Consider the following 25,794-nt stretch of genomic DNA (forward strand, 5'->3'; position numbering starts at 1 on the left):
GTATGAAGTGGTGGAAGGATTTATGGCCATGATTAACGTTCATTCCGTGACCGTTACCATCTTTGAACCAGCCATTAGGGCGGTTAGTCCTATGGCGGGAGGGTTTTACGGGCTCCCACGAGCTATACAAGGAGGGGGGCCACCCACACCTACGGATGCAAATATCCCACTGGATGTCAACCCAGAATTTGGAGCCGGAGCTCTGACTCCACTTGCCGGGACTGTCTGAAGTGGGGTTCAAAATCCTACCCTGATTTGGCCCAGCGGCGGGGATCCTACCACTATGACAAAGGCCCAATCCGATTAGCAACGTGAAATGGCAGCATAGGGCTCCAGTCACGGGGAGGGAAAAGGCGCAGCAAACGTATGGGTGTCACCTTTTGTGCAGAGTGGGCCTTTTGCGTAGCAGTAAGCATCCCCGCCGCTGGGCCAGAAGGAGTAGGGTTTTGAACCCCACTCCAGACAGTCCCGGCAAGTGGAGTCGGAGCTCCAACTTTAAATTCTGGGTGGACATCCAGCGGGATAATTGCGTCCGTGGGTGTTGGTGGCCCCCCCCACCCTCAGATGGGTTGTGGGAGCCCGTTAAACCCTCCTGCCATAGGACTAACCACCCTAATGTCTGGTTCAAAGATGGTTACGGTCACGGAATAAGCGTTAATCACGGCCATAAATCCTTCCACCACTTCATACAGTTCCCCAAAGGGAACAGTGTGAGGATACGTACGATGATGACCTCTTGCGCAATGCACCTCCTTGGACCCTCAGTCGCAGATGCGAGGGGGCAAGTCGTGCAATTGTTAAATTTTTCATTTTATTGACACGTAAAATGTTGGCCCAGTAATTCCCTTCCAAATGCGCGAGTACGGTCGGGGTACTTACGCATCTGGCCGGATGAAATGCCGGTTTTCAGCATGCACAGTGCATGTGGGGAAAACCGGCATTTCCTGTCCTCTGAACGAAGGGGTTCAGAGGCAGAATGCGTGCGACTGCACAGGCAGCGCGTGCGCAGTGTAATTCGCCGCTTTCATTAATGCTTTCAGTGAGGTCAAGTCATTACAACTTACACATGAAAAAAGCATGGGTACAGTTGCTCCAGAGGCTGCGGAGGAAGATATTTATTATCGTGGAGCTTCTGAAAGTATGTATGCCTGTATATATTCCTTTGCGTGTTATGTATATATTCCTTTGCTTATGTGTATGAATGTATTATTTAATTATGACTTTCAGAGAAATTAACTTATTGGAAAATCATAATTAAAAACAGACATTCATACACATTAGTAAAGGAATATAAAACATACATACATATACGTAAAGGAATATATGTGGACATACATACATAACTCATTCTCACATTCCATTCACACAGCCACAATTGCTCCTTCTACCTACCGTTCGGAAAAACCTTTTAAAAAAAAAAAAGTTTTAACTTTAAAACTTACATAAAATTTCTTAAAATAACTTCCCTCCCTTTCCCAAACAAAAATATTGCATTTCAGAAGCTCCACGATAAAATATATCTTCCTCCGCAGCCAATGAACAACTTTACACTTGCTTTTTTCAAGTGCAACTTCTAAGGACTTACCCTCACTGAATCCATCATTGAAATCAACAAAGTTCACTGCGCAAGCGCTGCCTGTGCAGTCGCACGCGCTGTGAATAGACCTCGGGTCTGGAAATGCCGGCGATCCCCGCATGCGCTGTTCCTGCTGAACGCTGGCATTTCCAATGGCCAAATGCGTGAGTACCCCAACCGTACTCACGCTTCTGGCTGCGAATTTCTGGCCCAATAACTTGCTCTGCGATTTTTCCTGCCAAAGTGCATAACCTCACACTTTCCAGTATTGTATTCCATCTGCCATATCTCTGCCTACTTTCTTAGACTGTCTATGTCCCCTTGAAGGTTTTTTATGTCCTCCTCACTCACTACTTTCCCCCCCATCTTAGCATCATCTGCAAACTTTGATATGTTACACTCGGTCCCCTCCTCCAAATCGTTAATATAGATTGTAAAGAGTTGGGGACCCAGCACTGACCCCTGCGGAACACCACTAGTTACTGATTGCCAGTCTGAGAATGAACCATTTATCCCAACTCTCTGCCTTCTGTTAGATAGCCAATCCTCTATCCATGCCAGAATAATACCCCCAATCCCGTGATTTTTTATCTTAAGCGATAATCTTTTGTGTGGCACCTTGTCAAATGCCTTTTGGAAGTCAAAATACACTACGTCCACTGGTTCCCCTTTAACCACCCTATATGTTACTTCCTCAAAGAACTCCAGCAAATTTGTCAAACATGACTTCCCCTTCATAAAACCATGCTGACTTTGTCCTATTAAATTATGATTATCCAAATGTCCTGTTACTGTCTCCTTAATAATGGACTCCAAAATTTTACCTAACGCAGATGTTAGGCTAACCGGTCTATAGTTTCCAGCCTTCTGTCTACTGCCCTTTATAAATAAGGGTGTTACATTAGCAGTTTTCCAGTCTGCCGGGGCCATTGCTGAGTCCAGGGAGTTTTGGAAAATTATTACCAATGCATCCACAATCCCGACCGCCACTTCCCTCAAGACCCTAGGATGTAAGCCATCAGGTCCAGGTGATTTATCCACCTTGAGTCCCATTATTTTACCGAGTACCACTTCCTTAGTTATTTAGATCGTGTTTCGCTCCTTCCCCTTTTAGCCCGCTGTTTGTCCAGTGTTGGGATATTCTTAGTGCCTTCTACTGTAAAGACTGATGTAAAATATTCATTCAGTGTTTTTGCCATCTCCATATTTCCCACCATTAATTTCCCGGTCTCATCCTCTAAGGGACCAACATTTACTTTAGGCAGCCTTTTTCTTTTTATATAACTATAAAAGCTCTTCTATCTGTTTTTATATTTTTCGCTGATTTACTTTCATAATCTATCTTCCTTTCTTAATCAATCTTTTTGTTATTTTTTGCTGTCTTTTAAAGTTTTCCCATCCTCTATCCTCCCACTAGATTTGGCTGCCTTAGATGCCCTTGTTATTAGTCGAATACTATCCTTAATTTCGTTACTTAGCCACAGATGGCTGTCTTTTCTTTTACACCCTTTTCTTCTCAGTGGAATATATATTTTTTGGAAGTTGTAAATTAACTCCTTAAATGTACACCACTGATCATGTATCGTCTTACCCTTTAATCTATTTTCCCAATCCACTCTACTCAATTCCGCTCTCATAACTTCATAGTCTCCTTTATTCAAGCTTAGCACGCTTGTTTGAGATCCAACCTTCTCACCCTCTAATTGAATATGGAATTGAACCATGTTATGGTCACTCATTCCAAGGGGATCCATTACTAGGACATTTTTTATTAATCCTGTCTCGTTACACAGGACCAGATCTAAGGTTGCCTGCCCCGTGGTCGGTTCAGTTACATACTTCTCAAGGAACCCATCCCTAATACACTCAATGAACTCATCCTCAAGACAGCCCTGCCCAATTTGATTTGTCCAATTAATATGATAGTTAAAATCCCCCATAATTATAGATGTTCCCTTATTACAATCCTCAACTATTTCCTGATTGATACTCCGTCCAACAGAGTTGCCACAGTTCGGAGGACTATAGACTCCGCCCACTAGTGGTTTTTTCCCCTTATTATTCCTTACCTCCACCCAAACTGTTTCATTGCCCTGATCTTTTGACCCAATATCATTTCTATGTATTACAGTGGTTCCTTCTTTTATTAACATAGCCACCCCACCTTCCCTTCCTTCCTGCCTGTCCTTCCTGATCGTTAAGTAACCTGGTATGCTTAATTCCCAGGCATTGTCACCCTGCAGCCATGTTTCTGTAATGGCCACAAGATCATACCCATATGTAGTTATTTGTGCCATTAACTCATCTATTTTGTTACGAATGCGACCTGCATTCAGATAGAGAACTTTCAAAGATGTTTTGTGACACTTAGTTCCTGCTTTTGCCCATTTTATTACTTTACCTTTTACTCCATACCTTCTGCCCCTTCCTGACATGCTCTGGTTTTAAATTTGCCCACAGCTACCTAAGTCAATGACCTTCTCTGTTGTCATTTGTATTATTTGCTCTCCAGGATCCTCCCCCTCACTAGTTAGTTTAAAGCCCTCTCTACAGCCCTTATGATCCACCAGGACTCTAGTCCCAGCACTGGCCAAGTGAAGCCCGCCCCAATGGAACTGCTCCCTCCTGCCCCAGTACTGGTGCCAGTGTCCCAAGAAGCAAAACCCATTTCTCCCACACCAGTCTTTGAGCCACGCATTTAACTCTCTAATTTTATTTGTCCTAGCCAAATTCGCTCGTGGCTCAGGTAATAATCAGTGGTTCTGCTTTTTAATTTGGCCCCTAGCTGCTCAAACTCCCTCAGCAGAACCTCCTTCCTTGTCCTATCTATGTCGTTGGTACCAACATGGACCACGACAACTGGATCCTCCCCCTCACACTCCAAGTTTCTCTCCAGTCCAGAGGAGATGTCATTAACCCTGGCACCGGGCAGGCAACACAGCCTTCGGGACTCTCGCTCTCGGCTGCAGAGAACTCTATCTTTCCCCCTAATGATACTATCCCCTACCACTACAGCATTTTTTTAACATCCCCCACTTGAATGGCCCCCCGCTCCACAGTGCTGTGGCCAGGTTGCTCATCCTCCCCGCTGTCCCTGTTCCCATCCTCCCAGGGAGTAAGAGCCTGGAACCTGTTGGACAAGTGCAAGGGCTGCGGCTCCTCCAACACTACCTCCTGGATCCCCGTACCTGCCTCACTTCTAGTCACACCATCCTGACCCTGGCCACGGACTGCATCTGAATTAATTAATCTAATTGGTGTGACTACCTCCTGATACACAGAGTCCAGGTAACTCTACCCCTCCCTGATGTGTCTCAGTGTTTGAAGCTCGGACTCCAGCTCTTCAACACGGAGCCGGAATTCCTCGAGCAGCCAACACTTACTGCAAATGTGATCACCGTGAGCATCAATGGTGTCCACCAGCTCCCACATATTGCAGCAGCAACACATTCGCCTGATCTCCCATTCTATGTAATTAATTAAATTTATTAATATTATTCTTAAATACCCTCTGCCTCGATTCTAGATGGTGAATATCACACCTTAGAAACTATAAACCAAGGAGATTTAAGCTTAGAAAGGGAGAAATACTTACCAACCAATCACTTACCCGCTTTGTGGTGACGTCACACCTTGAATACTTTTTACCTCTCTCCTTCCCTGAGATTGGAGATTGGTACGCCTACCTGAGCCTCTGGGGCCTCTTGTAGTCGCTCTGCCGCTCAGCTCCGCCTCCACCCGCTGCCGATGCCACACTGTGGCCTACCTGAGCCTCTGGGGCCTCTTGTAGTCGCTCTGCCGCTCAGCTCCGCCTCCACCCGCTGCCGATGCCGCACTGAGGCCTACCTGAGCCTCTGGGGCCTCTTGTAGTCGCTCTGCCGCTCAGCTCCGCCTCCACCCGCTGCCGATGCCGCACTGAGGCCTACCTGAGCCTTTGGGGCCTCTTGTAGTCGCTCTGCCGCTCAGCTCCGACTCCACCCGCTGCCGATGCCACACTGTGGCCTACCTGAGCCTCTGGGGCCTCTTTTAGTCGCTCTGCCGCTCAGCTCCGCCTCCACCCGCTGCCGATGCCGCACTGAGGCCTACCTGAGCCTTTGGGGCCTCTTGTAGTCGCTCTGCCGCTCAGCTCCGACTCCACCCGCTGCCGATGCCGCACTGAGGCCTAACTGAGCCTCTGGTGCCTCTTGTAGTCGCTCTGCCGCTCAGCTCCGCCTCCACCCGCACCATATGGTGAGATCGGACTTTCAAGGGTTTTGTTTACAACAATCTGGAGATCGATTGGCTGCGGGGTTCCGAGCCTCGTAGACAAGCATGGGGCGATGGGACTTTTGGAAAAACTGTGGGAAATAGGTTGGCTTCATTGACATAGATATAGACATAGAAGATAGGAGCAGGAGTAGGCGATTCGGCGCCTCGAGCCCGCTCTGCCATTTAATGAGATCATGGTCGATTATCCAAATTCAGTGTCGTGTCCCTGCTTTCTCCCCATATCCCATGATCCCTTTAGCCTTAAGAAATGTATCCAGCTCCTTCTTGAATATATTTAATGAATTGGTCTCAACTGCCTTCTGTGGCAGAGAATTCCACATCTTCACTCCTATCTGGGTGAAGATATTCCTCTTCATCTCTGTCCTAAATGGCTTACCCCTTATCCTTAGAATTTGACAAGTTGTTCTGGACTACCCCACCATCGGTAACGTCCTTCCTGCATCTAGTCTGTCTATTCCTGAAAGAATTGTATAAGTCTCAATGAAATCCCCTCTCATTCTTCTAAACTCCAGCAATTATAAGCCTAATCGTCGACAAAACCTCTCTTCATACATTTTTCCTGCCATTACAGGTGTCAGTCTGGTGAATCTTCGCTGCACTCCCTCCATGGCAAGAACATCCTTACTCAGATAAGGCGACAAACACTGCACACAATACTCAAAGTGTGTTCTCACCAAGGCCCTGTATAACTGCAGGAAGACATTCTTGTGCTTTTACTCGAATCCTCTCGCTATGAAGGCCAACATACCATTTGTCTTCTTAAGCGCCTGCTGCATCTGCATGCTTACCATCAGCGATTGGTGCACAAGGACGCCCCGGTCTCGTAGCACTTCCTCTTCTCCCAATCTATTCCCGTTCAGACAATAATCTGCCTTCCTGTTTTTGCCACAAAGGTGGATAACCTCGCATTTAGCGACATAATACTGCTTCAGCCATACATCTGCCCAATCACCCAACCTGTCCAAATCATACTGGAGTTTTTCTGCATCCTCCTCAGAGCACACACGCCCACCCAGCTTTGTGTCGTCTGCAAACTTGGAGACACTAAATCAAGTTCCCTCGTCTAGATCATTAATACATATTGCGAAAATCTGGCGTTCTAGCACTGATCCCTACGGTAACTCACTTGTCAATGCCTGCCCTTCGGAAAAGACGCATTTGCTTCAACTCTTTGCTTTCTGTCAGCCAACCAGTTCTCTATCCAAGTCACTACCTTACCCCCATCCCTTATGCTTTAATTTTACACGCTAATCTCTTATGCGGGACCTTATCGAAAGCCTTCTGAAAGTCGAAATACACCACATCCACTGGTTTTCCCTTATCTAGTCTACCAGTTACATCTTCAGAAAATTACAGAACATTAGTAAAGCATGATTTACCTTTTGTAATCCATGTTGATTTTGTCCGATCCTGTCACTGTTTTCCAAGTGTTCTGCTACTACATCTTTTATAATGGACGCTAGCATTTTCCCCTCTACCGATGTCAGGCTTACTGGTCTATAATTCCCCGTTTTCTCTCTAACACGTTTTTTAAATACTGGGGTTAAATTGGCCACCCTCCAATCCATGGGAACTGTGCCAGAGTCTATAGAATTCTGGAAGATGAAAAGCAATGAAGCTACTATTTCTACGGCCACTTCCTTAAGTACCCTAGGATGCAGATTATCAGGCCCTGGGGCCTTCAATCCCATCAATTTCCCTAACACCATTACCCTACAAATACTGATTTCAATCAGTTCCTCCTTCTCATTAGACCCTTTGTTCCCCGACATCTCTGGGAGGCTATTTGTTTCCTCCTGTTGAAGACAGAACCAAAGTATGTATTTAATTGGTCAGTCATTTCTTTGTTCCCCATTATAAATTCCTCTGATTCTGACTGCAAGGGAAGTACGCTTGACTTCACCAATCTTTTTCTCTTAACATATCTATAGAAGCTTTTACAGTCAGTTTTTATGTTAACCAGCAAATTACTCTCATACTCTATTTCCCCCCTCTGAATTAATCCTTTTGTCCTCCTTTGCTGAATCATAAACTTCTCCCAATCCTCAGGTTTGCTGATTTATCTGGCCAATTTATATGTCTTCTCCATGTAACTTATGCTACCCCTAATTTCCCGTGTTAGCCACTGTTGCGCCACATTTTTTGCTACATTCAGATCTCTGATTCAGTTTTGGCCAGCAACTGAAAGGGCACAAGGAAGCAGACGACGGTAAATTGATATGTGTTATTGTTTAATAAATGTTTCTATGCTTCTGATCAAGCTTCAATGAATGTTGAGACACTTTAATATCGACCAATTGAGTAAAATCGGGCGTCGTGTAAAACATTTCCCGCCTGCAGTACGTGCCTTCGATGCTGATGAAATTGGACTTTGGCAGGGCGGCAAAAAGAGATGGTAGCGCATCGGTCGGCCGTTTTAAACTCCGCCCTTTATTCTGCGGCATTGTCTTCAGCAGAAGTGAATATCGGGAATAACAACAGAAAACGCTGGAAAAACCCAGCAGGCCAGGGCAGCATTCGTGGAGAGAGTCAACATTTCAGGTCGATGATCTTACGTCAGAATATCGGGCTCGTCCTGTAATGGTCGACAAATGTGATTCTGTCTGCCTTTCATTCCCGGGCCATGCCCACGTTCACCCCCGTCCATTCCAGCACATAATTTTGCGTCTGTTAACTATAATCGATATAAATCACTGCCTGATAGCGCACATTTTTAGTTAGGCAGCGATTTCAGGTGCTGGGAACGAAAGCAGAAGAATTTCAAGCCCCTGTGTTGTTGTAAGATCAGCTCCGTTGATAGTTCATTCACTACAACACTTAAACAACTGAGCGTTCTGTATGAAGGGATATTTTACTGCCCTCTTCAGCTCCTCTCTGACTGTCATCTGTGTCAGTGCGTAACATGACGCTTGGGTCCAGGAGCTCATGTAGTCCCAGAGATGTCGGCGATGGTGAGGGCCTGGCTGTAACTTGGGAATGAATGATTGTTGGAGATCACTATCAATAAGAAAACTGCGATTTTGTCCATCTGCAACAGGATAAAACTGCCCGATACGGCTAACAACATAATGATCGACCTCCACCGATTGGCCATCTCCAGATCTCCTCGCTGGTCCTTCTTACTCCGGTCTCTGAGAGCAATGCGAGCTCAACTTGCTAACACGATGTGCCTTACCATCAGAGCATTGTAGAACAGGATCACGACATAGGTGACCAGTGGGTTTAGGATGTGCTGGAGCCAGAAACATGCCACCCAACCGGGCAAGACAAAGAAGTTTGGTTTGGTGGCGTTGGTACTTAAAGTAAGAAGGGCCATTCCTTAAAACGCTCAACGTACACACGGTCGTTATTATCATGGCTGCCGTTCTCTCGGTGCAATAACGTCCTTTCAGCTTCTGGCAACAGAAATAAGAATATAAGTACATAAGAAATAGGAGCAGGAATAGGTCAGCTGTCCCATCGAGCCTGCTCCACCATTCAGTAACATCATGACTGATCTTGATCTCCAAGCCAATTCACAGCCCACTCCCCATAAACCATCACTCCATTACCTTGCAAAAAATTGTCTATCTCCACTTAAAATGTGTTTAGTGACCAAGCCTCCACAGCTCTCTGGGGCAGGCCATTCCACAGATTTAAGAACCTCTGAGAGAAGAAGTTCCTCCTCATCTCAGCTCTAAAAGGACGACCCTTTATTCGAAGACTGTGACTTCGAATTCTAGATTTCTCCATGAGGGGGAATATCCTCTCCTCATCTAACCTGTCGATCCCCTCATAAGAACATAAGAAGTAGAAGCAGAAGTAGGCCATACGGCCCCTCGGGCCTGCTCCGCCATTCAATAGGATCATGGCTGACCCGAACCTAGACTCACGTCCACTTCCCTGCCCGCTCCCCATAACCCTTAATTTCCTTGTCAGCTGGGAAACTGTCGATCTCCGTTTTAAATCTATTCAGTATCTTATATGTTTCCATAAGATAACCTCTCATTCTTTTAAATGCCAATGAGTAAAGACCCAGCCTGCTCAACATTTCCTCATAGGTCAAACACCTCATCACTGGAATTAACCTAATGAATCGTCTCTGAACTGCCTCCAATGCAAGTATATCCTTCTATAAATAAGGAGACCAAAACTGTACGCAGTACTCAAGGTGTAGTCTCACCAATACCCTGTACATTTGTAGCAGATCTTCCCTTCTTTTATGCTCCAACCTCCTTGAAATAACAGCCAACATTCCATTTATCTTTCTGATTTTGTGCTGTACCTGCATGCTAAGTTTTAGTTTTTCATGCACATGGACCACAGGCCCCTCTGAACTGTAGCATTTTGTAATCTATCTCCATTTAAATAATAGTTTGTTTTTTTATTTTTCCTGCCAAAGTGGATAACCACGCACTTTACCACATTATACTCCATCTGCCAAATGTTTGCCCTATCAACTAGCCTGTCTATAGCCTTTTGCAGATTCTTTCAGTCATCTGCACAACTTGCTTTCCCACCCATCTATTTATAATCCGTAAACTTGACTACATTACACTCGATCCCTTCATCCAAGCCATTAATGTAGATTGTAATAGTTGGAGCCCCAGCACCGATCCTTGTGACACCCCACTAGTTACCGTTTGCCTACCAGAAAATGTCCCATTTATCCCGACTCTCTGCTTTCTGTTAGTTAGCCAATTCTCTATCCATGCTAATATATTATCCCCAACTCTGTGCACTCTTATCTTATGCAGTAACCTTTTTTATGCGTCACCTTATCGAATGCCTTCTGGAAATCCAAATATACCATGTCCACTGGCTCAACCTTGTCTATCCTGTTTGTTAAATCCTGAAAGAACTCCAGCAAATTTGTTAAACATGATTTCCCTTTCCCAAAACCATGCTGACTCTGTTTGATTGCAGTATGTTTTTTTTAAATGCCCTGCTAATGCTTCCTTAATGAAGGACTCCAGCATTTTCCCAATGAAAGATTTAGGCTAACTGGTCTATAGTTTCCTGTTTTCTGCCTCCCACCATTCTTAAATAGGGGCGTTACATCAGCGGTTTTCCAATTCGCTGGGACCTCTCCAGAGTCCAGGGAATGTTGTTATATTGCAGCCAATGTATCCACGATTTCTGCAGTCACTTCTTTTAAGACTCTGGGATGCAAGCCTTCTGGTCCATGGGACTTGTTGTCTTTTAGTCCCATTATTTTACCGAGTACTATTTCCTTAATGATAGCGATTGTCCTTAGTTCCTCACTCCCTGTGGCCCCTTGATTTTCCATTACTGGGAAGTAGTTAGTGTCTTCTACAGTGAAGACAGATGAAGAAGTTTTGTTCAGAGTCTCGGCCATTTCCCCGTTCGCCGTTATTAATTCCCCAGTCTCATGCTCTAAGTGGCCAACATTTACTGTAGCGATCCTCTTCATTTTCAAATACCTGTGGAAGCTCGTACTATCTGTTTTAATGTTTCTTGCCAGCTTACTCTCATAATTCATCTTCACTCTCTTTATTATATTTTTAGTCACCCTTTGCTGGTTTGTAAAAAATTCCAATCCTCAAGTCTCCCACCAATCTTGGCAACATTGTATGCCTTCGTTTTCAATTTGATACCATCCTTTACTTCCTTAGTTTGACACGGATGGTGCTCCCTTCTCTTAAAATCTTTCTTCCTCACTGGAATATATTTTTGTTGAGAGTTATGAAATATCTCCTTAAATGTCTGCCAATGCATTTCAAATTTCTAACACTTTAATTGTTTTTTCCAGTCCACTTTATCCAGTTCTGCCCTTATGCCATTATAATTGCCTGTGTTTAAGATCAAAACACTGGTTTCCGATGCAACTTTCTCAACCTCCAACTGATTATGACATTCTACCATGCTATGAGCACTCTTTCCGAGAGGAAACTTTACTATGAGACCATTTATTAATTTGGTCTCATTACATAGTACGAGATCCAATATAGCCTGGTCCCTGGTTTGTTCCATTACATACTGTACTAGAAAAACATCCCTGATGCACTCTCTGAACTACTCCTCTAGGCTACCCTGGCCAATTTGAATTGTCCAATCAATATGGAGTTTAAAATCAACCATGATTTTTATCGTACCTTTTTTTACAGGCTTCCATTATTTGTTGATTTATAATCTGTCCAGCAGTATTGCTACTGTTCGGGGGCCTGTAGACCAAACCCACCAGAGTCGTTTACAATTTAATATTTTTTTATCTCCACTCAAACCGATTCTACATTTGATCTCCTGAGCCAATATCTCTTCTCACCACGTTATTGTTTCCATCCTTTAACAACCAAGCCACCCCACCGCCCTTTCCTTTCTGTCTATCCTTCCGAATTGTCAAATACCTTGGAACATTCAGTTCCCAGCCCTGATCACCTTGCAACCAAGTCTCTGTAATCGCGATCAGATCATATCCATTTGTATCTATTTCTGCTGTCAACTCATCTATCTTCTTCTGTTGAACGGTTTCGACCAGAAACGTTGACTCTATTTCTCTCTCCACGAATTTTGCCTGTGTGGCTGATTTTTTCCAGCACTTTCCGTTCTTATTTCGGATTTCCAGCATCCGCAGTATTTTGCTATCGTATCTTGTTAGGAATGCTGCATGCATTCAGATAAACAGCTATTAACTTTGTCTTTTTTCACATTTCTCCTTGTTTCGGCACATTTTCTGTTGCATTCTTAATTTTAAACAATCTGTGCCTTCCTGTCACACTGTGGTTATTATTTTCCCCATCTCTATCCTGCTCTATTGCTCTCTCATTTCTCATTAACTTTCTAAATTCACGTTTCCCTGGATCCTACCCCCACCCGACTATTTAGTTTAAAGCCCTCTCTACTGCCCTATTCGATTCTCCAGGACTCTAGCCGCAGTATGGTTGAAGTGAAGCCCGTCCAAATGGAACAGCTCCCTCTTATCCAAGTACTGGAGCCAGTGCCCCACAAATCGAAACCCATTTCTCCCACACCAGTCTTTGAGCCATTCGTTCACTTCTCTGATCTTATTTACCATATGCAAATTCGCTCGTGGCTCAGGTAATAATCCAGAGATTATTACTGTTGTGGTTCTGCTTTTTAATTCAGCCCCTATCTGCTCATACTCTCTCGGCAGAACTTATTTCTTTGTCCTACCTATCTCATTGGTGCTTAGGTGAATCATGACAACTGGATGCTCCCCCTCCTACTCGAAGTTTCTCTCCAGCCCAGAGGAGATATCCTTAACCCTGGCAACTGGCAGGCAACTCAGCCTTTGGAACTCACGCTCTCGGCTGCAGAGACAGTGTCTATTCCCCTAACTATACTATCCCCTATCATTACAACGTTTCTTTTTACTCCCCCCACTTGAATGACTCCCTGTACCACGTTGCTGTGGTCAGATTGCTCATCCTCCCTGCAGTCCCAGCCTCGTCCACACAGGGAGCAAGTAGCTCGTACCTGTTAGACCAGGCCAAGTGCTAAGGCTCCTTCATCACTACCTCGTGGATCCCAAAACCTACCTCGCTTGTAGTCACATCCTACTGACCGTGACCATGGGCCAAATTGGAAGTAATGATTCTAGTGGGTGTGACAGCCTCCTGGAACTTACTGTCCAGTTAAAGGTTTCCCTACCTAATGTGCCACAGTTTCTGAAGCTCGGACTCCAGCTCATCAACTCTGAGCCAAAGTTCCTCGAGCAGCCAACATTTACTGCAGATGTGGTCGCCTTGGACCTCAATGGTGTCCACCAGCTCTCACATGCAACAACAACAAAACATTGATTGGTCTCCCATCTCAAATAATTCATTAATTTAGATATAAAGTTTGGATCTCGTATATCTTTTAATCTACACCGAGGCACTTAAATTTAGTCTCCCAAGTTTGGAAAAAGAGCGAGAAATATATAAATACTCAACAACCAATCAGTTATTTGCTTTCTGGTGACGTCACACGTCGATTACTTTTGACTTCTTTACACTCATCCGTCTGTTGTGCCTGCTCTCCTGGGCTCCCGCTCACCATTATTAGCGCTGAACTCTCGTGCTCTCCTGGTCTCCCGCTCACGATTAGTATCTCCGAACTCTCGCGCTCTGCTGGACTCCCGCTCACGTTCAGAACCGCCAAACTCTCTCAAATGTCCTGCCACCTTCAGGGAACTATGGAAATAAATGCCCAGTTCCCTCTGTCCCTGCTCACTATTGAAAACTATGCCATTAAGTATATATTACCTCTCCCTGTTCCTTCTGCAATAATGCATCACCTCACACTTTTCTGCATTACATTCCATCTGCCCTTGTCTGCGCATACTGTTAGACATTCTATGTCTTGTAGCAGTCGATTGGTATCCTCCCCACTGTTTGCCAAACTCTCAGGTTTGGTTTCATCGGTAAATGTAGAAACTCTACTCTGTATTCCAATACACAGGTCATTTATATATATCAAAGAAGCTGTGTCATCAACACTGAACCTTAGGGAACACTAATGTCTAGCACCCTCCAGTCTGAAAAATAGCCATTTACCACAACTCGCTATTTTCTGACCTTAAGCCAATTCCTTATCAATTCTGCCACTGACACGCCTATTCCATAAGCCTGAATTTTGCTAACCAGCCTTCTATGTGATACTTGTAAACAACAATCATTACATTCCCTTCTTCAATCCTCCTGATACTTCATCATAAAATTCAATTAGCTTAGTTAAACACGGTCTGCCTTTTACAAATCCGCATGGCTCTACTTTATTAGATTAAACCTCACCAAGTGCCCGGTAACTTTTTCCGTGATTATTGTTTCTAAAGCTTTACCCACCACAAATGTTAAACTGAGTGGCCTGTAGTTGCTAGTATGGTCCTTGCACGCTTTCTTGAACAATGGTGTCACATTTGCCACTTTTCAATCCTGAGGCACCTACCCCGCATCTAGGGAAGATTGCAAACTTATGGCAAGGCCTTCTGCTATCTCCTCCCCCAATTCCCATATTAACCCAAGCTATCTGGACAAGGCGACTTATCCGCTCTAAGCATAGCCAACATTCTTGTACGTCCTGTCTATCAATTTGCACCCGTTCCATTGCTTCTACTTTTCCATTTCTAGCGATATTTTGTCAGCATCCATCTCCTTCGTAAACATCGATACAAATAATCCTTGATTATTCTAGACTTGCCCTGCACCTCTAAGCATACATCACCTTCTTTGTCGGTAATAGGCCCCACCCTGCCCCTTACTACCTGCATACAGTTTACATGCCAGCAGAAGATTTTGGGGTCCCTTTAATTTCCGCCATTCAACTCTCATATTCTCTCTTTGACAATGTTATTTTAACCTTCACTTTCCCTCTCTACTTATTGTATTTGGCCTGATTCTCCCTTGAAGGATTCACCTGCCATGCATCATAAACCCTCTTTTTTGTTTCATCATCTTTCTCTATCTCCCTCGTCTTCCAATGAGCCATTGCTTTGATTCCCTTCCCCTTCCCTCTTGTTGTAATGTTCCTAGCCTGAAGTTGGAACATCTCCTCCTTAAAGACCACCCATTGTTCCGTTGCAGTTTTCCCTGTCAGTCTTTACATACACTTTACCCATGGCTAGATCGTTTCTCATCCCATTGAAGTTAGCACTATTCCAGTTTAGAAGATCCACTCTAGATTGTTCCTTGCTCCTCTTCATTACTAATCTAATTATTATGACACGTTAATCACTCGTACCCAAGTGTTCTCCCTGGTTGGGCCAAGAACATACAGGTCAAGGTAATTGTCCTGAATACATTTAAGAAATTCCTCCCCCCACTTTCCCTTTACCCGAGCATTATCCCAATAGATATTTGGTTAATTAAAGGCTCCCAATTTCACCACTCTTTTGCTCTTGCATATCTCCACGATTGACCTGCAGATTTGCTCCTCTACCTCCCTCTCGCTATTTGGAGGCTTATAGAATTCCCCCAATATCATGATCATACATTTTGACTACTCACCTCTAACCAAATGGATTTTGTCCTGGGAACACCAAGAACATCCTCCCTTTCCAACATCACAATTTCTTCTTTAATCAGAAATTCCACCAACTCCCTTTTTTCCTTCCTAACTTTTCTGAGCACTATGTACCCTTGAATATTAAATGCCCAGTCCTCACCGTTTTTAAGCCATGTTTCCGTTATTGCCATGACATCATATTGCCCCGTGGCTAATTGTGCTTGTAGCTCACCAAACTTATTTGCCCCACTTTGTGATTTATGTATATGCATTCTAAACCCATTTTTACATTTTTCGCAATATTTCTTTGTCTGCTGCTATCTAATATGGTACTACTTGCGATTCTCGTACTCCTTTCTTATCTGGTCCTATCCAACACACTCACTCTTTTATGCACCTTATTCCTCTTTTCAATTCCTTTATGCTGGTGCCCATCCCCCTGCGAAGCTAGTTTAACCCTCTCCAACAGCACTTAACAAACCTCCCCGTTGAGAATATCTGTCCCAGCTCTGTTGAGCTGTAACCCGTCCAGCTTATACAGATCCCAACAACCACAGAACCGATCCCAATGCCCCAGGAATCTAAAGCCCTCCCTCCTGCACCATCAATCCAGCCACGCATTCATCTTTTCTTTCCTTATATTCCTGTACTCACTAGAACGTGGTAACGGGAGTAATCCGGAAATTACTAACTTTGAGGTCCTGCTTTTTAATATCTCTTGTAGCACCCTCAACTCCGCCTGCAGGACCTCATCCCTCTTCCTCTCTATGTCGTTGGAATCGAAATGGACAATGACATCTGGCTGTTCACTCTCTCCCCTCAGAGTTTCCTGCAGCCGCTCAGTGACATCCTTGACCCTGTCACAAGGGAGACAATATACCATCCTGGAGTCAGGTCTACGGCCACAGACACGCAATAATGTTTTGGAATCTGCATCTGCTGCCACCAATCTTTCAGGCAGCGCATTCCAGATCATAACTCACTGTGTAAAAAGGAAAGTTTCCTCATGTCACTGCCGGTTCTTCTGCTCATCATCTTAAATTTGCTTCATCTCATTACCGAGCCTTCTGCCAATCGAATATATTTTCTCCTTATTTACACTTTCAAAGCCGTTCATGATTGTCAAAACCTCTATCAAATATCCTCGTAACTTCCTCTGCTCGAAGGAGAACAACCGCAGCATCTCCAGAGTCTGCCTGAAATCTCTCATCCCTGGAACCATTCTAGTTAATTTCTCCTGCACCGTCTCTAACACCTTCACATCCTTCCTGAAGTGTGGTGTGCAGAAATGAATAGAATGCTCCAGCTGAGTTTCCTCCAGTCTTTTATAAAGGTTTAGTATTACTTCCTTTGCTCGGTACACTATTCCTCTATTAATTAAGTCATGTGTCACGAAAAAATTTTTAACCGCACTCTCACCTTGCCCGGCCACCTTCAAAGCTTTGTGTACCTTCACCCTCTGGTCTCTCTGTTCATGCACCACGACTAAAATTGTACACTTTAATTATTATGTCCTCTCCTCATTCCTCATACCGAAATGTATCACTTCACATATCTCTGCGTTTATTTTCATCTTCCATGTGTCTGCCCGTTTCACCAGACATGCTGTGTTCTCCTGAAGTCTGTTATTATCCTCCTCCTTGTAAACGACATTTCCCAGTTTCGTGTCATATGCACATTTTGAAATTATGCCCGGTGTACACAAGTCCATGTTATTATTTTATATCAGAAAGATCATTGCTCCAAATTCCGAATACTGGGGAACAAGGTCAACATATATTACTGTCTTATGTTCCAGACCATCAATGAAACAGTCCTTACACATTAGTGCCACTGAGGTCAGGCTTCATTTTTAATATATATATTCCGCAGTTATATCATTTATAAGGCGCTAAAACAAGTACAACACACCGTCTATATAAGCGATTCTACAAAACATGTGGTTCTCTCAGTATGAAATTGATATGATGAGACTTTCTGCAGTAAAGTTTTTCACCGAACAAGCTGGATCCTCACACTGTTCAGATTGACAGTTAGAAATTTGGAAAGCGCCAGAAGTGTTTCCACCTTGACTGTCGCTGCCAGCTCTCTTATTCCGGAGACACACAATCCACTCGGATGCTGACTGCTGCTCGATGTAAGGCCTGTAGCTACATCCTCGGTGACTCTTCCCACATCTTCCAGTTAGATCGTTCTACTAAAGGAACAGTACAGAACAAATACTGACAAGTTTGGCTCAGCTGGTAGCACACTCACCTCTGTGTTAGAAGGTTGTGTGTTTATGGTCCCGTTCCAGGGACTTCCGGATATAAATCTAGGCTGACACTCCAGTGCAGTGCTGAGTGATTGCTGCACTGTCGGAGGTGCCGTCTTTCAGATGAGACATGAACCAAGGCCCCTTCTGCTCTCTCAGCTGGAAGTAAAAGATCCCATGGCACTAATTCGAAAAAGAGTTGGGGAGTTATCCCCGGTGTCCTAGCCACAATGCCTCCCTGCATCTATATTCTTCAAGGGAGAACCAGACAGAATAAAATAAGTTGAGAGAGGATGGCAAGACAAAAAAAAAGATTGGCAAAGAGAGAACATGAGGCGGTTAACATAAAAGGGATCCCAAAATCCATCTATCGGCATGTAAACAGTAAATGTAAACAGGTAGTAAGAGGCGAGGTGGGGCCTATTAGGGACAAAGAACATGATATATGCTTAGAGGAACAGAGTAAGGCTAGAATACTCAATGAGCACGTTGCATCGGTGTTCACTAAGGAGGTGGATGCTTACAAAATATCGGTAGAAGTGGAAAAGTTGAAAGCAATGGAAGGGGTGAAAATTGATAGACAGAATGTACTAGAATGACTGGGTATGTTTAGAGTGGATAAGCTGCCTGGTTCAGATGGCTTGCATCACAGATTGCAAAGGGAATTGTGGGAGGGGATAGTAGAAAATTTGCCATAATTTTCCAATCATCCCTAGATGCGGGGCTGCCTGATGATTGGAAAGTGGCATTTGTGACGCCATTGTTCAAGAAAGGGTATAAGGACAATCTTAGTAACTACAGGCCGGTCAATTTAAAGCAGTGCTGGGTACAGTTTTATAAGCAATAATCAAGGGTAAAAATAACGGGCACCTGGAAAGGTTTAAGCTAATTAAGGAGTGTTATCACGGATTTGTAAAAGGCAGATCATGTTTGACTAATCTAATTGAAAGTTTTCATAAAGTAACTGGGAGGATTGGTGAAGGTAATGCAATTGATGTTGTCTACATAGTCTTTCGGAAGGCAATTGAGAATGTACCACATGGAAGGCTGGTTAGCAAAATTGTGGCTCATGGAATAGGTGGGTCAGTGGCAGCTTGGATAAGGAATTTGATTAAGGACAGAAAGCAGCGAGTTGTGGTAAATGGCTGCTTTTCAGGCTGTATGATGGTAGACAGTGGTGTTCCCCAGGGATCAGTGCTGGGTCCACTGCTTTATTGATGTATCTAACTGACCTGGATATTGGAGCTCCGTGTAGAATTTCTAAATTTGCCGTTTGCACCAAACTTGGGTGTGGCAAACAGTGAGTGCGACAACAATCGATGCAACAGGGCATAGAACAGCTAGCAGAATGGAGAGTAAAGTGGCATATGTAATTTAATACAGAAATGTGTGAGGTGATGCATTTTTGCACGAGGAACAGGGAAAGGAAATATACCCTTAATGGCACAGTTTTAAAGAGTGTGCAGGGAAAGAGGGACCTGGTAGTTAATGTGCATTTGTTCCTGAAGGGGGCCGGATGTATTGCGAGTGATTCGAAGGCATATGGCATCTTTGGCATCATAAGCAGAGGAAATGTCCCAGAAATTCATGTCAGGGGCTTCCCGCGGGTGCAAGACCCCGGCCTACACATACCTAGTGCGCCGGCAGATGAAGCCTGGGCCTGCGTGGATTTCCTGTCTGTGGCCCGGATCAGCTCCCGGCATGCTGTGCTTGCGTGATCCACCGGCGAACTTAGTGTGATGCGTCGGCTGGGATCATGTGAGCACTGGGCAACCAATCGGAGGATGCAAAGGTTCATTCATGAGTTTGACAGTAAGAACTGTCAAACTCATGAAAACCCCGGGCGCCCAAAACAGTACTTAAACTTGAAATAAAATTTAAAAAATCATCACACTATTTAAATGAACTATAAATAACTTAACATAACTATTTTAAACAATAATTTAAATTTTGAAAATTAAATTATTATAAAAAATCGGGGCTAAAAGTATACTTACCTTACTGTAAAGTCTTTAAAAATAATAAACCTGTGCAAAAAAAATTACAATTTTAATTAATAGACCACTTACCTTTTAAAATTAAGTCCTTACGTCTGCTTTTTTAAAGTGTAAAAAGTGGAGGGCTTCACGCACGGGCAAACCTGGAAAAAAAAAGGAAGTTCAACATGCACGCGCAGACTCCGGCGTGCACGTGTTCGACCTCTGAACCCCTTGGTTCAGTGGATCGGAAATGCCATTTCCCCGCACATGCACTATGCCTGCAGGAAACAGACAATTCCATCGGTCCCACGTGTGAGTACACGGTGCTTACTCGCGCGTTGGGACACTAATTTCTGGGCCATTGAGTACAAAAGTAGCGAAGTTATGCTGAACCTTAAAAAACGCTGGTAATAGCAAAATTGAAGTATTGCATCCAGTTCTGGTCACCACACTTCAGGAAGGATGTAATGGCCCTTTAGAGTGTGCAGAGGAGGTTTGCCAGAATAATTCCGGTTGTGGGTGATCTTAGCTACAAGGACAGTTTGGAGAAGCTGGATAGGTTTTAATTAGGTAAAAGGAGATTGTGGGGTGTTTTGAGAGAGATGTAAAAGATTGTGACGGGTTTAGATAGGCTGGATGGGGAGAGGCGGTTCCCACTATTTGAATGTACTAGGGGACACAGATATAAGCTTTTGCGCAAGAGATTCAGGGGGGACGTGAGGAAAAACGTTTTTACGCAGCAAGTGGTGAGGACCTTGCCCTCACTGTTGATGGAAGTGATGGAAGCGGAGGCACTCAATGTTATAAAGGAGAGACTGGATAATCACTTGAGGGAAATAAACTTGCAGGGCTACGGGGATAGAGCGCGGGAATGGGACTGTCTGGATTGTTCTACAGAGAACCGTCACGGACTCGATGGGCCGAATGGCCGCCCTCTGTGCCGTTATGACTCTATGGCTCTATATCAAAATCAGCTCATCTGGCCATTTTCACTTTGCTGTTTGTGAGTGCTTGTTCGCAAATTGGCTGCTACGTTTCGTACATTAAATCAATGACTACATATCAACATTTGCTGTGTTGCGCTTTGAGACGCCTGGCACTATATAAATGCAAGTCTTTCCTTCTTTCTCACAGCATCAATTACTGGTCTGCCTTCGAGTTAACTGAAGGAGTTTTGTGCTCTTATCAATTGATGAATTATTTCCACAGATGAGGCCTCAGAAATGCTTTGTCACTTACATTTCGACAACAAAACTTTATCCCCAATATAAAATGCTGGGCTCCTGCAACTAAGTAGAATGATAAACACGTGAAGTAATCACGAATCCATGAGTTTCACAGAAAGCATGTTTTCCTATGTAGAGAATATCAGTTGGTTATCCCATTGACCTGTGATGAAATGCAGGACCAGAAAGATGTCACTCGTAGAATCATAGAATCTCACAGAAGAGAAGAAGGCCAGTCGGCCCATCGCGCCTCCGCTACCTCTCCGAATGAGCTCCCCAATTAGTCCTACTCACCTGCAGATGTTTCCTTTTGAACTCAATGTACAATATCCTTTTGAAAGTTACTATTGGACCTGCTTCCACCGCAATTTCAGGCAGTGAATTGCTGATCACAACAACTCGCTGAATAAAGGAATTTCTCCTCATCTTACCTCTGGCTCTATTGCCGCTTACCTGAAATATGTGCCCTCAGTTTACCAATCCTTCTGCCAGTGGACACAGTTTCGCCTCATTTACTCTAACAAAACCCTGCATGGTTTCGAACGGTTTTGCTGGAAAATAGTATCTTTGCAAGGCCTTGGTCACAAGTTTCAGGCTCCCCAGACATCCAGGCAGCAGAGAGTTGAAGGTGCATTCTATTAATTTACAGATATGAATGGCGTGTACTGGTTCAGCGAGAGGCCTATAACTAGAGAGAGAGGGTGCAACGCGAGTGTTTAGAGCAGAGGAACCAACTCCAGGCCGATCCTTTCCGAGGCACACAGGGCAACACGGCGGCACTGAATCGGCTAACTTCCCTCTGAAGGTTAACCCAAAAGACAGCAAGGCCTAACTGCAGCCCACTGCCTGACTGGGAGGAGTAGAGGTGGGATAAGTGTCGCACTTGTGCCAACATCCGTCACTATTATACGCTTGATTATGGTATCGACGATTTTGGCCGTTTGCTTTTTCTTTTTTTCTTTTATTGAAATATCTTGACAATGAAATAAACAGTCCGCCTAATCTCAGTCTTGTGCTTGTATTGTTCACACCTGCTTTACCCGACATTGTGACCTTTACTGATAGTGAATGCTCAGTGACGATGGGGAAAGGGTAGTGATTCCCATTCAGAAGTGATGATGTGTGTGTGGGGGGAGGGACCCGAAATAGATTTCTGATACTGAAAGAGCTTCAGTTGCTTATTTAATGAATTTCACAATGAGACTGAGTGGGTATTTTGCGGCGTTTTTCAGCTCCTCTCTGAATTTACTCTGGGTCACTACATAGATACAGGTGTTGGTGCAGGAGCTGAGGAGCTGCAGCATTGCTCCTGCAGAGGCCGTGATATAGGCTGGGTCATTCGCAGTGTAATAGTTCAGGTTGCTAATTCGCTGATAGAGATAAAACACAACGTCTGTCATCCACAGCACTATAAAGCTGCCCGATATGGTGAAGAGTAAAATCATTGATTTTCTTCGGTTCTCCATCTCTGGGTCTTTGTGATCCTCTCCATTGCTGCGGCCCCGGAGGCCCCTGCGGACTCGACTGGCCACTAAAATGTATCTGACGGTCAGAGAATTGAGCAGCAATATCAGAACGAAGGGGACACAAGGCACCAGAATGCGGTGAAAGAGTTCGAACACGGTCCACGAGGGGGTAATGTACAAGTTCAGTGCCGTGCTGCATCGCCAGGGGACGTTATTAATGACAAAGCGAGGTTCAAACCGAAAGTACCAGGGGACACACTCTAGACAGGCCAGCCCAGTCACCGTGCCGATCACCACGGCCGCCGTTCTCTCGGTGCAATATCTTGTTTTCAGGCTTTGCCAGCATATAGTTACAAATCGATCAAAGGTGAACGCGACCGTTAACCAGACCGAAACCGTCGTGGCTCCATAACGCAGGAATTCATTGAGGCAACATATGGGAGTGGAGTCCAGTAAAGATCCGGCATAATAATAACAGACCCTAAACAATATCACATCGGAGAGAACGACCAGGAAATCGGCCGCTGCCATGGCCACCAGGTAGCGAGTGATGCATTTGGAGAGATCGCACTTTCCTCGACACAGGATCACAATCGCCACCAGGTTAACTGCAAGAGAAAAAAACAAGGAAAATACCCGAACAAACACAAAAGCGTCAATGAGAGCAGATTTCCCTGAGAGTTGATGTGTTGATGTTTTATCCAGCAATAGAAACCTGTCCCTGTATCCAGAGGTCTGGAATAATGATCCGGAGACACGAGTTAAAATCCCATCACTGCAGCTGTGGAATTTAAATTCAGTTAATGAAATAAATCTAAATTCAGTTAATTAAATAAATCTGGAATAAAAAGCTAATATCAGTAATGGTGACCATGGAACTACAGGATTGGAACAAAACTCCATCTGGTTGACTAATGCCCTTCAGGAAAAGAAATTTGTTGTCCTTACCCGGGCTGGCCTATATGTGACTCCAGACATACAGATACGTGGTTGACTCTTAACTGCTGTCTGAAATGGCCTAGCAAGCCTCTCAGTCATACCAAAACAGCTAGTAAAAACAATAGGAATATAACCGGACGGAGCACGTGGCATCGACCTCGGCAGCAGATTCGGAAGTGGCGAAGGCCCAATGAACCAGTCCTCCTCACTAAAACCTGGGGACTTATGCCACAATTAGTAGCGCAGCCCCAGAGTCTAGTCATGCAACAGACTGACACAGTCATGCCGACAGAATCACACCTGTCAGCCTACATCCAAGACTCCTCCATCACTGTCCCTGGGTGTATCCTGTCGCACTTGAATTTCAGACCAAACAGAGTTGGCGGCACAGTTTATACAGTCGAGAGGGACTTACCTGGGAGTCATTAAAAATGTTCTCCAATTAAATATTGGGAAAACCGAAGCCATTGGTTTCAGTCCCTGCCAAAAAAACACCTTTCCCTAGGCATTGGCGCCATCCCTCGTGCTAAAATCTGCCTGAGGCTGACCCACACTGTTCACAACCTTGGTGTCATATTTAACCCTGAAATGAGCTTCCGACCACATATCCACAGCATAACAAGGGCCGCCTACTTCCACCTCCACAGTGTCGCCTGTCTCCGCCCTTGCCTCAGCTCATCCGCTGCTGACTCCCTTATCCATTCCGTTGTTCCCTCTCAAATTGAATATTAAAAAACATTCCTGGCTGGCCTCCCACATTACACCCTATGTAAACTGAGGTCATCCAAAACACGGCTGCCCTTGTCCTAACTCGTACCAAGTCCTGTTCTCCCTTCATTCCTGTGCTCGCTGACCTACATTGGCTCCCGGTTAAGCAGCGCCTCGATTTCAAAATTCTCATCCTTGTTTGAAATCCCTCCCTGGCCTCGCCCCTTCATATCTCTGTAATATCCTACAGCCCCACAACCCTCCAAGGTATCTGCGCCCCTCTAATTCTACCCTCTTGAACACCCCTGATTATAATCGCTCAACCATTGGTGACCGTGCATTCTGCTGTTTTGTCCTAAGCTCTGGAATTCCCTACCAAATCTCTCCACCTCGCATCCGCTCTTTCCTCCTTTAAGACGCTCCTTAAAACCTACCTCTTTGAAGAAACTTTTGGTCAGTGTCAATTTTTTTGACTTAAAATACACTTGTGCAGAGCCTTGGGACGTTTTACTACGTTAAAGGCGCTATATGAATAGAAGATGTTGTTGTTGTTAACATTGACTCCAGGCCCCATGAAGTCATTCGATTTCAGGCCAAACATGGGCACGGAAACATCTTGCTGATTAACGCGTGCCAATTTCCCTCAGCTGGTGAATCACTACTCCTCCAATTCTAGAGGTGAGGTGAGAGTGACTGCATTCAACATCAAGGCAGCATTTGACCGAGTGTCGCATCAAGGTGCCCTAATATAATTGATGTTAATGGGAATCAGGAGGAACATTTTCCACTGGATTGGGTCATACCTACCACAAATGAAGATGATTGTGGATGTTGGATGCCAAGCATCCCAGACCCAGGACATCGCTGCAGGAGTTCCACAGGGCAGTGTCCTAGGCAAAGCCATCTTCAGGTGCTTCATCAATGACCTTCCCTCCATCATAAGTACAGAAATGGGGATGATCGATGATGATTGCTATTGCTGAGTCGCTTTCGCAACTTCAATGATAATGAAGCATTCCATGCTCACATTCAGGCTTAGGTTGATAAGTTGCAAGGAACATTCGCGATCCCCAACTGCCAGGCAATGACTATCTCCAACAAGAGATAGCCTAACCAACGCCCTTGACAGTCAATGGCAATACCATCGCCGAATCCCCCACCTTCAATATCCTGCAAGTCACCATTGACAAGAAGCATTACTGGACCAGCCAAATACCTACGGTGGCTACAAGCACAGTTCAGAGGCTGGGTGCTCTGTGGAGAGTTATTCACCTCCTGCCTCCTCAAATCCTTTCTACCATCAACGGGAATCAGGTGAAACTCTCCACTGGCTGGAGTCATAGCTAGCACAAAGGAAGGTGATTGTGCAAGTTAGAGTCCAGTCTGCTCAGCTCCAGATTCCCCTGCAGGAGTTCCTCAGGGCAGTGTCCTA

Source organism: Somniosus microcephalus, unplaced genomic scaffold (assembly GCF_052327205.1).
Source record: "Somniosus microcephalus isolate GS21.2 unplaced genomic scaffold, FLI_Smic_1.0 unresolved_chr8, whole genome shotgun sequence".
Classification (NCBI taxonomy): domain Eukaryota; kingdom Metazoa; phylum Chordata; class Chondrichthyes; order Squaliformes; family Somniosidae; genus Somniosus; species Somniosus microcephalus.